The sequence below is a fragment of the Lathyrus oleraceus genome, chromosome 3 (genome assembly GCF_024323335.1).
Source record: "Lathyrus oleraceus cultivar Zhongwan6 chromosome 3, CAAS_Psat_ZW6_1.0, whole genome shotgun sequence".
Lineage (NCBI taxonomy): Eukaryota > Viridiplantae > Streptophyta > Magnoliopsida > Fabales > Fabaceae > Lathyrus > Lathyrus oleraceus.
The window spans coordinates 311,674,842-311,686,874 of NC_066581.1; the positions used below are offsets into that span (position 1 = coordinate 311,674,842).

General features: G+C 34.1%; 2 long non-coding RNA genes across 2 annotated transcripts; one reads left to right on the forward strand and one right to left on the reverse strand.

The window, feature by feature from the left end:
- Positions 1-3,820: 3,820 nt before the first annotated feature.
- LOC127127342 (uncharacterized) lies at positions 3,821-6,047 on the forward strand. Its single transcript, XR_007805318.1, has 2 exons — positions 3,821-4,370; positions 5,056-6,047. It is a non-coding gene; the product is annotated as an uncharacterized LOC127127342 (long non-coding RNA).
- A 1,174-nt stretch (positions 6,048-7,221) lies between these two features.
- Positions 7,222-9,430, reverse strand: LOC127127343 (uncharacterized). Its single transcript, XR_007805319.1, has 2 exons — positions 8,977-9,430; positions 7,222-7,502 (listed from the first exon to the last, which is right to left on the reverse strand). It is a non-coding gene; the product is annotated as an uncharacterized LOC127127343 (long non-coding RNA).
- Positions 9,431-12,033: the final 2,603 nt, after the last annotated feature.

Sequence of the window (12,033 nt, forward strand, 5' to 3'; positions counted from 1 at the left end):
GTTCGAGAGAAACATATTGGGAGGACTTTGTGAAATGATTTATCATCTAAAGGAGTTTATAAGATTGTTGACCGAACAAATACATGCAAAGTGATCATCGAACCCTAACTTTGGCAATATTTCTCATTTATTCAAACCAAAACTTTTACCGCAATTTATTACCTTTTTATGCAAGATAACGTGACAACCAACCAAAACCCTATTGTTACATTGAGCTAAAATTAATACAACCATCGAACGGCGGTGATATCTTACAATCCCTGTGGATACGATAACAAAAACCCGACACGTAAATTTACAACTAACATAGACCCATTTCACATCAATTGGCTTCTTGATTGATTTTTCTACAAGCTTTCAGGTCTTGTTCTTCTCGATTTCCCTGAGTTCTTCTTGTGTGGATGCCAATCAATTCGAATCTTTCATAGGTTAATCTAAACCAATTAATTTTCATTCATCCATTATCATCACTTCTTCTATGAAGTCACCATCTGCATCAATTGCTTGATCTAGAAATATGTCATATCTAGCTAGCCTTGTTGACTCAGTTCTCATTCTAGTCGATCTTCTATCATTTTGCTCAGATGGTTCTTCATTTCGATTGGTTGTGACTTTAGTTTGTTGATCTTCTTCAAGCACAATTTTGATTGTATCTTGCTCAGTTGAGCTGACCCTTGAGTCCAATCCCATCATTTGTTCTCGTCCACTAGAACATCCCTATTGATCACTAGGTTATCATCATTTCGTGAATACAACTTTTATTCACCAGTCAAATGATAACCTATAAGCATCATAGCCTAACTTCAATCGTCTAGCTTCATCCTCAATTGTTTAGGTACATGCCTGAAACACGTTGATCCAAATAATCTAAGATGACTAACATTTGGCTTCTTCCCTGTCCAAGCCTCATAAGGTGTCTTCTCGACTATATTTGGACATCTATTTAGAATGTTTATTGTTGTCGAGGTTGTTTCACCCTAAAATCTCTTTGGCATTCCTTTAGCTTTCAACATACTCTAAGTCATGTTCAATATACTTATATTTCTCTTCTCAACTATACCATAGTGTTGAGGTGTATAGGATGTGTCATACCCCAAAATTTGTCATTCACTTTTACTTTTCATCTGGCATGTCCTTTAACTCATCTATATATTCATGTAATGTTCATCTACATCATATCTTCAACTTGTAATTTTTCAAAACAAGCACCATGGATTCTAAGGTATATTGTTATTCATGACTGACATGTGATGGAACTTTGGTGGTGCATCTAAATGGGGAAGATCATCATTCTTGGGGCTTGAGATCTTGGTTTATATGGATTGTATCATGGTAGTTGATTTGATCATAAAACAATTCTTGATTCTTGACTCTTGTGGATCATAGGGCTTGCATATAGACATTGGATTTGTTGTTATGTTTACTTAGTCAACCATGAAAGATTGAATGTGGTTGGTTAAATCTCTTTAGGGGCTTGTTCATCACTCTAGTCCAGTGTTTGATTGGTTTGAATTTAAGGACACGCATTGTGGTCCGTTTAAGATTCATGATTCATGTTCAAATTCAAGGTTAAGTTTTGTTCAAAGAATTCAAGGGCAAGATTCAATATTTCAAATTTGGAATTGGAGGGAGAGATGTTAGCTTGGAAATCAAGTCACATTGCATTACAAAAGAATCCATTGAATTACCAAAACATTCACACATTCCATTACAAAAAGGTCCAAAATCAAGTTTCACAAAAAAATATACAACTTTGACCTACAGTTGACTTTGGTCAAATGTTGAGTTTTTGGTCAACTAGTTGACCAAACTCAACTTTCTAGTTCTAACCCTAATTATAACACTATCTTCACTCCCAAGCTATCCATAGTCTCGTTATTCATGATTCTTGATCTTTTTACCAAAGTACCATGATCATGTCAAAGTCCATATCCAACCTTGTCTATGCCTAGCATGCTTTCACCCTACAAGGACACACACAATCCACAATTAGAAAACCAAGCCTACCATAGCATGTTCATTGCATCATCTATAACATTCATTAACTATACTAAAATATGTATATTCAGTTACATTTTGAAGATATTAATGAGTTAAGCGTATAATTTACCATTCATCACAATTAGCACAAATACACCAAAACATATAAGTTAATCCAACATAACAGGTAGGATAATTTTCACAATCAAGTTCTAACATTCACATTTTGAAAAGGGATTGGAAATATGCACTGAGGCAAAATTTGATTTGATTGGTTGGGGTTGATTTTAGTATGGAGACAAACATCATACCCTTGGCTAGATACGATCAACAATCCTAACACTTGGGAATTGAGAGGACAATGGTATCCTAACCGCTACTTTTCATCCAAAAGAAATTTGAATTGTGAAAGAGTTTGGTAAGTCTAATCATTGGTACTTAGAGGGAGACAAGTATATGACATTTGACTAAGTACGACCAAAAATCAGAATACTCGGGGTTCGAGAGGACAATGGCATCCTAACCACCCTTTTTCTCCCTCATAGCACCTAGATTAAACATGTTTTAATCATTAGATGTTTTAAGGAGGAGTCAAGTGTCGGGTCCCCAAGCTAGGCACGACCGACAACCCAAGTACTTGAATGTTGTGTACAAGCACGTACACCCTATTTTTGCGTTCCATATTGTTATAAAAATGTTTTTGGAAAAGGCATTTGACGTTGGATCAAGCACTTGGATTTACTATGAAAGTGTGTGTGAATAGAGGTAGAGAGATAGAATGAGAAGAGAATGGCTAATGGAATGGATGAGATACTTGAAGTTTGACCAAGCACTCGCATTGCTATGAAGTGAGTTTGATTTGGAAAACACTTGATGTTGGATCAAGTATGCCTTTGTCTTTTAAAAAGGCTTTATTTTATCGTTTGTTTTTATCTTTTTAGTTAGCATGCATGATAAACTATAAAAGAAAATAAACATAGGCTATTACATTTTCATGGGATGGAGGGATATTACCCATAATGGGGGGGTGGAACCACACAATACAAAGTAGAGGAAAGAGATTAAACAAGTTACAAACCAAGTACCATGCCTAAAACAATCAAGTGGCATGGTATCCTTACATAATACAAGGCAAAATGAATGGATTAGAGGTCATGATAACTTGGATCCAACTTGAATCTCAATGGATATGTGAACACAAACATATGGAATTAGTATGGATTGACAAATGAATTAAATGGGAATTAAGATGACAAATGCTAATTCATTTAAAATGATAATGTAATGGTGATGAGATCATGGTAAACAATATGGACATACAAGTATACATCATATTAAATTGAAATAGAATTTTCAATTAATTCAATTAACCACAATCTAAATGAAAAATTCAATTAAATGGAATTAAAATGCATGAACATGGCATACTGAAATTCATGGCTCAAAGGCAAACACAATTTAAACCTAACTATGTTAATTTCTACATGGAAATTATGGATAAAAAAATCAAGAATTAAATGTTAATTGATTATTTATTTTTCTATGCACTTTCCAAATGTGATTAACAAAATAAATAAACCCTAAACATATTAATATCTAAATCTAATCAACTAAATAATTAATCACGCATTTTTATTATTTCGAATCATGGTAATAAGGCAATTAAAATCAAAATCAAGAAATTAAAATCATGAGAAATATGTGAAGAAAATAGCATGAAAATATGAAAGAAAAATCAAAAGGAAAAAACAAATGGGTCGGGGGATTCAGAACTAGACATGGGTGTTGGTATCAACCCAAACACATGGACCTAGGGCTAAAGGCCCATTGAATCCGAATCTTGGCCAGGGGGTATGATGAGCAAGTTAGAGTGATATGAAGTAAAATTCTTGCCAGGCCCATGTACATGGGGCCCATTCAGAAACCAAGCAAATGAATTTCACAAATGAACATGTGAATCAACCATAAATTTGCACGTGTGGAAATAAAATTCAGATGAAATTTAAATTGAATTGGGAAACACACACTAGCTCAGGTCATGCTCAGATGAACCTCTATGGGCCACCGTACCGGAAATTGCCTTTGGAGGCGGTGGCTACCGGAAATGAAAATTAGACACCATTCCATTCGTCTTGACCTCCCCTCTTCGAATCTCTACTCAATTTCTCAAAATTCTACGCCAAGGTTCAAAACTGAGTCACAAATCCTTAAGAACCCTAAATGTAATCCCTAAATTAAATGCTAATCTTGAAGATTCAAAGCCCCTGGGATTGGGGCTTTGAATCCCCTCTCACTGCTCTACATTCTAGTAACAAGAAAACAGCGAAAAGAGGAATTTTTCAGACGTACCTTGCCGAAGATGATGAAATTGGGGATGGCAAAAGTTCCAGGTAATGAATCTGAAACTCTTTCTTGCTCTTGATTTTTATCCTCTTCTTCTTGATTCTTCTTCTGAAAAGCGAATTAAGTTGAATTGAAATTCGAGGGTGAGATTGAGTGATTGTTGGGAAGAGGGAAAAGTTGAATGGAGAGTGATAAAGATGTTGATTATGATGATAAAGGTGTTGATTATGATGATAAAGGTTGAATATGTTGAGGCTTGAGAGTGATGGACGAATTATATTCAACTTTAATGATCGAGAGTGTTTTTGATGTGAGAGTTCTTTGGTGTTTATGATGAATGATTGAGGGTTGTAAGAGTCAATCTGAGAGTGAATGATTGGAGGTCCTGAAAATGAATGATTGAGAGGGTTTTATAGGTAGTTATGGGAATTGGGATTAACAAAGTTGGTAATGGAAGTTGGGAAATGGCGGAATCGAGGCAAAGGGTTGTAATTGACTTTTTGTTCTGATTTGTTGATCCCCATGTCACTCCAGTTGGCATGGTAGTTAGTGAAACTTATGATTGTGATTAGTTAGTTCAGTTTCTATTAGGTTAGTTTGCAGGGATTATGTTTGGAATGACAGTTAGTTGTGATGCTTTGTGATGTGAATGACTTGGATGTGGTTTACATTGGTTCCCAACTTGATCTGTTGTTGCATATTGCTACCATGCTCCTATATGATTTTCTACAGGTTCCTGATGTGAATTGCAGACTCATATGCTCTATATTCTAGGAATTTATTGGCTTGCTCATGAATAATCCATTGTAGGGGTGTTGCTGACTGATGTAAGTCCATTTTCATTGCATTTCTTAACATAGTTCTGCAGGGTTTATTGCAAGCAGGATGCAATGTTTGTGAGGTTTCATGGCACTGAATGCAGGGTTGCTATGTTTGTAATGGTCTAGCATGCTTTTTTTCTGAATTGGCTCAGTGTTGATGTTAGCATGACTTGGTGAATGTATGTGTGTTTTTTTGTTGTTGCAAGTTTACATGGTTCTTATAGGTGTTGGTTTACATTGCAAGTTTTACTGCAAGTGTTCATGTACTGCATAACAAGTGTGTCCTTGGATTGATGTTGGACATTACTTTGGCTTGGCATATGGCTTGAACTTGGTCTACATCAGGGTTTATATTGTGGTTTTGCAAGTGTTTATGGCTTGCTGCTTGGTGTTTTGCAAAGCTTCATTTGGTTAGATCTAGTTGCAACAAGTCTGGCTTTGGCTCATGTTTCATTACATTGTTAACTGGTGGTATGGATTTGGTTAGGCTACATTGCAGCAAGGTTTTGTAGGTGTGCATTGTGACATGGTAAGCCTTGATATAGGTCATGAACACATGGTGTGGATTGTTGAACAACGGCTTGCAATATGATGTCATCAAGTTTGCACTTTGAAGTATCAATGACAAATGGCAACAATTAAGTAGGAAATTTGAAGATTAGAAATGGGATTTAGGATTTGGGGATGTAAAATAGTTGAGTTGACTTTGGTCAAAGTTGACCAAAAATTCAACGATTGACCAAAGTCAACATTTGGTCAATGTGTCATTTTTGTAGATTTTTTCATTTATCGACACTTGTAATGAATATGTAATGAATGGAATTTGATATTACATGAAATTGACTTTGAATAAATCTTGTATGAACTTGGTATTTGAAATGAATGAATTTGATGTTGAATGAATTGTATTTGAATTGACATTAACATGACTTCGAAAGCATTGACTTGAGATGAATTGTATGGATATTTGAATGAATTATATGGTATGAACATGACTTGAATTAATTTGAACATGAACATGACCATGACTTGAATTAAACCAAAGTTCCATGAATAAACCATGAAAGAAACAAAACCAAACCCATGGATGTGGATAGATGATACAAGACTTAGATGAATCCTTAGGCCTTAGCACATACCAAAATGGACAATGATTATGACCTAACCAAAGATCCATGGACTAAATACCAATGGCATGAAGTGGATTTGTGACCAATGACCAGATGGAACCAAGAATGAACCATGTACTTGAAATGACTAGATGAAATGGATCTAAATAAGACAAGAGAAAGTTGTGGGATAGGCATGAGGAAATGATCAGATGAAATGCTATGAGAATGGAAGCAAATGGAAGTTGTTGGGCCATATACATGGACCTGAGCCAATGGACACAAACAAGCACAAGATGAATATTGAGACCATGAAGTGAATGGAATCAAAACCAAGGAGCCAACATGAAGGTCCATGGACTAGTGGTTATTAGGTGAATCTTGACCAAGCATATGAATCAAGCATAATGGATAATGGATAATCAGATGAAACTAGGGTTAGGGGAACATCCAATGTATGCTAGCCATAATTAGGGTTTATGGAGCCATGATCAAGTGGGAACCCCCAAATTAGGGTTTTGCTTCACCAAGAAGCCATTGTTGAATCTTCAATATCAAGCACATACACAGGACTTGAGAGATACCTCCAATCAGGGTTTTGGTTGATTGAATAACCTCAAGCATTTGGGAAACCCTAGTATCCACTAGGTACAAGCACCAAGCTTTGAATCCAAGATACATGTTATCTTGCAATGAACCATGACTATGCAGATGAAATGAGTGATCATGAGAACATGCAAATGATTAGGGTTAGTGACCTAGATGAACATTATGAAGGGTGGGGTGAATTTTAGGGCATGACAGTTGCCCATATTTAATCTTCTCAAACCTAAATGTATGGATAGCAACAACTTCCGGACATTCGAGATAGGAAGGGATTAAATACTAAAATATCGAAAGAATCCATTGTAAGGAGAGATGTTAGCTTGGAAATCAAGTCACATAGCATTACAAAAGAATATACTGTATTACCAAAACATTCACATATTCCATTAAAAAAAGGTCCAAAATCAAGTTTACATAAAAAAATATACAACTTTGACCTACAGTTGACTTTGGTCAACTGTTGACTTTTTGGTTAACTAGTTGACCAAAGTCAACTTTCTAGTCCTAACACTAATTACAACACTCTCTTCACTCCCAAGCTATCCACAATCTTATTCTTCATGATTCTTGATCTTTTTACCAAACTACCATGACCATGTCAAAGTCCATATTCAACCTTGCCTAAGTCAAGCATGCTTCCACCCTACAAAGACACAAACAATCCACAATTAGCAAACCAAGCCTACCATAGCATGTTCATTGAATCATCCATAATTAATTATACTAACATATGTATATCCAGTTACATTTCAAAGATATTAATGAGTTAAGCGTATAGTTTACCATTCATCACAATTAGCATAAATACACCAAAACATATAAGTTAATCCAACATAACAAGTAGGATAATTTTCACAATCAAGTCCTAACAGTCACATTTTAATTTTCAAAGGAAATCTAGTAACCATTAACATTTTCAAACTATACCTATTAAGCTACTAATAGCGGTTAACTAATATAACTTTGAATCATTTCAAACATAATGCTAACAGAACCTACCAAACTTCACAATTTCAAAACTTAAAAAAAATGACTTAGCTAGCCCCTCATAACTCTTACTGCAAAATAACAAGAAATTCAATACAACAGAGTTCAACATGCTAAGTCCCTTTCAATAACTAATCTCTTAACAGTTTAACACTGATTTCAAATTCAACTAACAAATCCAAGCTAACTCACTAACCTTTCAATCTAATCGAACTAACAACTAACTCTAAAGTCACTCTAACATTCTAACTAAGTTTCTAACATTTAATCACTTCATATCTAACTATCAACATATCAATTCAGTTAATTTTCATCACGATTTCTTTGCATCAAATCAAACAAGTAAATTTTGGGAAACACAATTCATTAACAATTAGTTCAATCCAATAATTTCAACTAACCTAACAATCAATTCAAGGAGTATCTAACAGTCACATTTTAGCACTCAAATGCAATCTAATAACCGTTGCTAATCACTAAATCAATGACACTTTCAAACTATTCTCTAACTTCATTCATTGAACTAACAAACTAACTCCAACGGTTATTCACAAACAGAACTTAACAGAAACTAACCAATTTTAAAGTCCCTAACTAATTAGTTAACTGAAATTAACTGATTCTTAACAAAGGCTAACAAAATCAATAACTTCTAACATTTTTACTCATGAGTATTAATAGACTTTCCTTACCCAAACGGTTGCTCTAACTACCCGAAGTACTTACACTCTCCACCCTCTATAAATCAATCCTCCTCACCAATCATTAAAAAAACCATCATTTACATAATCATTCAATCACTACTCTCTCACTCTCATTCAGTTTATGAGATTTCTCTCTCCATCTTCATCTTCCACACCATCACAAATTCTCCATCAAAGCTTCACTCTGAAGCTTCAATGGAGTAGAGCTCAGCCACATCATCATCTTGAACCTCTCAAATTCACTATCTAGTCTGGTTCCGAGCTCAATCCCTTGGAACCTCAACCACTCTATTCCATTCACTCCTCTCAACAATAAAAATAATACATCCTATATACTAGTGCTTAGAAGAAGAATAAGAAGAAGAATAAGAAGAATAAGAAGAAGGTTTCAGTGCTAAAGGAAGAGGAGAATAATTCGAAGCGTACCTGTAGAATCCTCTGGTTTTCTTGCTGCGTCTTCATCATCATCAAGCTTCAACAGCATCCAAGGCTCCCTCTGCCTTATAAGTTGGTATCTTTCCTTAGATTTCATCTCTTGTTTGCTTCATTTGGTTACTACTATGTAGCTTCGTAGTAGAGGAACCAAGCCCATAAGGTTTGGGTTCCATCCATGTTACCAGCTCCATTTAATTCTGTTATGAAATTTTTAGGGTTCTTATGAGGTTTGCGTTGATTTAAGGGATTTAGAAGTTTTTAGATGAAATGAATGGTAGGAATGGGTAGAGGGAAGTGAGATTATTTTGGCGGTGGTGTTTATCGAGGTTTCTGGATTGCTCCGCCGCCTCCGGCCCGACGGAGCGATTTCGACCAGAAAAGTTCATGAGAAGGGGAGAGGGCTCAACCCATATAACTATAACGTAATTAGAGTTTATGATTCCCTTGTGTTCCTTTTTCTCTCACGTTTAGTGGGCCTACTCTATATTTAGATTAAGCGATTAATTAACTTAACTCATATACCAAGAGTCATCATAGCGTTTTTATTATTTCTAAAGAAAAAGGAAAAAGAACAAACAAAACTCAAAGAATTTTTAAAACAAAACTAATAAAAAGAGATAAGGATATGTAGGTTAGTTATGCAAAGGGAAGATATTTACACCCTAAACATCTATAGTACTCTATAGGAACCTCTTTGAAAATATGTGCATTTTGGCTTTAAAATTGTGTAGTTTGCAAAAGATTGGGGAGATGAGAAAAGAAATGTTTTTTTTTATTTATAATTTTGTGTTTTCCAAGACTTCTTAAGCCCCATCCCTACGTACCAACAAAGTGAAATGGATGATCAAAACCTCGTAGTTTGTGGTAAAAATAACAAAAATGTTTGGCTTGATTCATTTTAATGAAAAGACAGTTTGTCATTTTAAGGAGAACACTCAACTAGCCACCCACAAGTATGAGAACTTTACATCACCATAGAGAAGGGCTCCAACTTGGTTAAAGATCAACAAGTATGCCACTAGCTCTCTTAGGTAGAAAATAATTATCATCAATACTATGGGGATACGGGAATTGTATCTCAACTATGGAAATGACTCATGTCTAAACTCTGAGAAAGAGTTTTAAAAGAAAAAGTGCACAAATGGCACAAAATAGTTTGAATGACTTATGTGTTTATTTTACTCTTTTGAAATTGGTTTTGAATATGCTTAAGATGTATTAACATTTATTAAGAAAATATTTTGAAAATCACTTGATATAAGTCAAGGTTTATTGAGGAAGTGGTTCAAGTTTGAAAACAAGAAAGTTTTTTTTAAAAATAAAGATAAGAGAAGATTTTGAAAATCAAAGAAGGGGAGGAGATGTAGAGACTATCCTAGAACATAAAGTAAAATCTAGGGAGGAAAGATCTAACCAAGAGATAGAGAGCTTTATGACATGAGTCAAGCAAGAGTTCCCTCATTTGGATTAAGCCTCAAGCAAGCCAAATAAGCAAATAATAATTCATGTATAGATGAAACCAAATTAACTAAGCCAGGTCTTCAAAAGAATACCAAAGTCAAAGGTACCAAATGAATCCAAAGGTCTCAAATCACAAACTTCTAAAGCAAGGGTCAAGGCCTTAGTTCTAAGTCCATAACTCCACAGCAATGCTAAGGATAGTAACCTCAAGTCCATGAATCAAGAGAACCAATTTTTTAGGTTTTTTCCTTTATTAATGTCTTTCAAAGAAAAAGAAGTCTAAATGGACAAAAGAACAAAAAAAAAGAGCATAAACACAAACAATATGATATGAGATGCTAAAATAAAAAGCATAAAGTAAATAGAAAGAAATAAAGAGCATAAGATAAATGACATGAAAGTAAAGTTAATACAATGACATGTTACTAAGTTGTGTTAGTAATCAAGAATAGAAAAAAATGTCATTTTTGGGAGAACAATTAACTATTCACCCACAAGTATGAAAATATGGACCTTTACATCACCATGAGAGTGACTCCAACTTGGATAAAATCAAAAGTATGCAACTAACTCTCTTAGGTAAAAAGGAAACAATATTTTTCACACAATACCATGGAGAGTAGTAAACACACAATCTCACTTATGAAAATGACTTGCTTTCATATTTGGGACAAATTTAGCGCTGTGTTAAGCAATTATAATTAGACTTATGTAGAAGTCACAACTATCTGAGGTCGGTCAATAATAATAGTTATGTTAATACATGCTAGAGAAATGGTATATAAATCATTCTCCTAAAACTATGCCACATAAAAAAGGGAAAAAAATGGATAGATCAAACACAAAGGCTAGGAGAGTGGCTAATTACATCAATCAATACTTCATAATACTTAGGATAAACTTGTGCATCAATCCAAAGTACCTTAAATGATTAATGATTAATTAAGAGGTGGATTTGAAATGATAAAAGTTCATAAAGTACTAATTCACACATCATGAACAAGATGAACACAAACCATCCAATTGATAAAAAAAAGGGAAGAGAAAGGGATGAAGAAGAAGAAGACAAGAGAAATCGAATCTAAATTGGATCAAAGGCTTTATCAGGTCATCATCAAAACCAATCATCCATTTTGGTGGGTTAGAGTTTTCACCCCATCAACACCCAAGATCCATTGATTTTGATGAGACCAATGATGAAATCAACTAAGATCCAAGGCTAATAGAAGTCAACAAAGGTTAAACAAACATAAAATACAAGAAAATAAAATAAAATACATTAAAAATATTTTTAAAATAAATTTTAAAAGGGAAATAAAATAGAAAATCCATAAACCCCTTCAAAACATCAAATAAATGGCCAAGAAAATTATGGAAGGTTGGAAATAAAATGACAAACATAAATAAAATTTTCAGAAATTTTAAATGCATAAAAGTATTTGTAAACCAATAATAACAAAGGAAAAAAGAGAAAATCCAAGAAAAATAGAAAATCAAGAAAATAAAATATGAAAAAATAAAAATCAAATGAAGAAAAATAAAAGAAAATTTTAGAAATTATTTTGGGATTTTTTTTTATAAAAGATG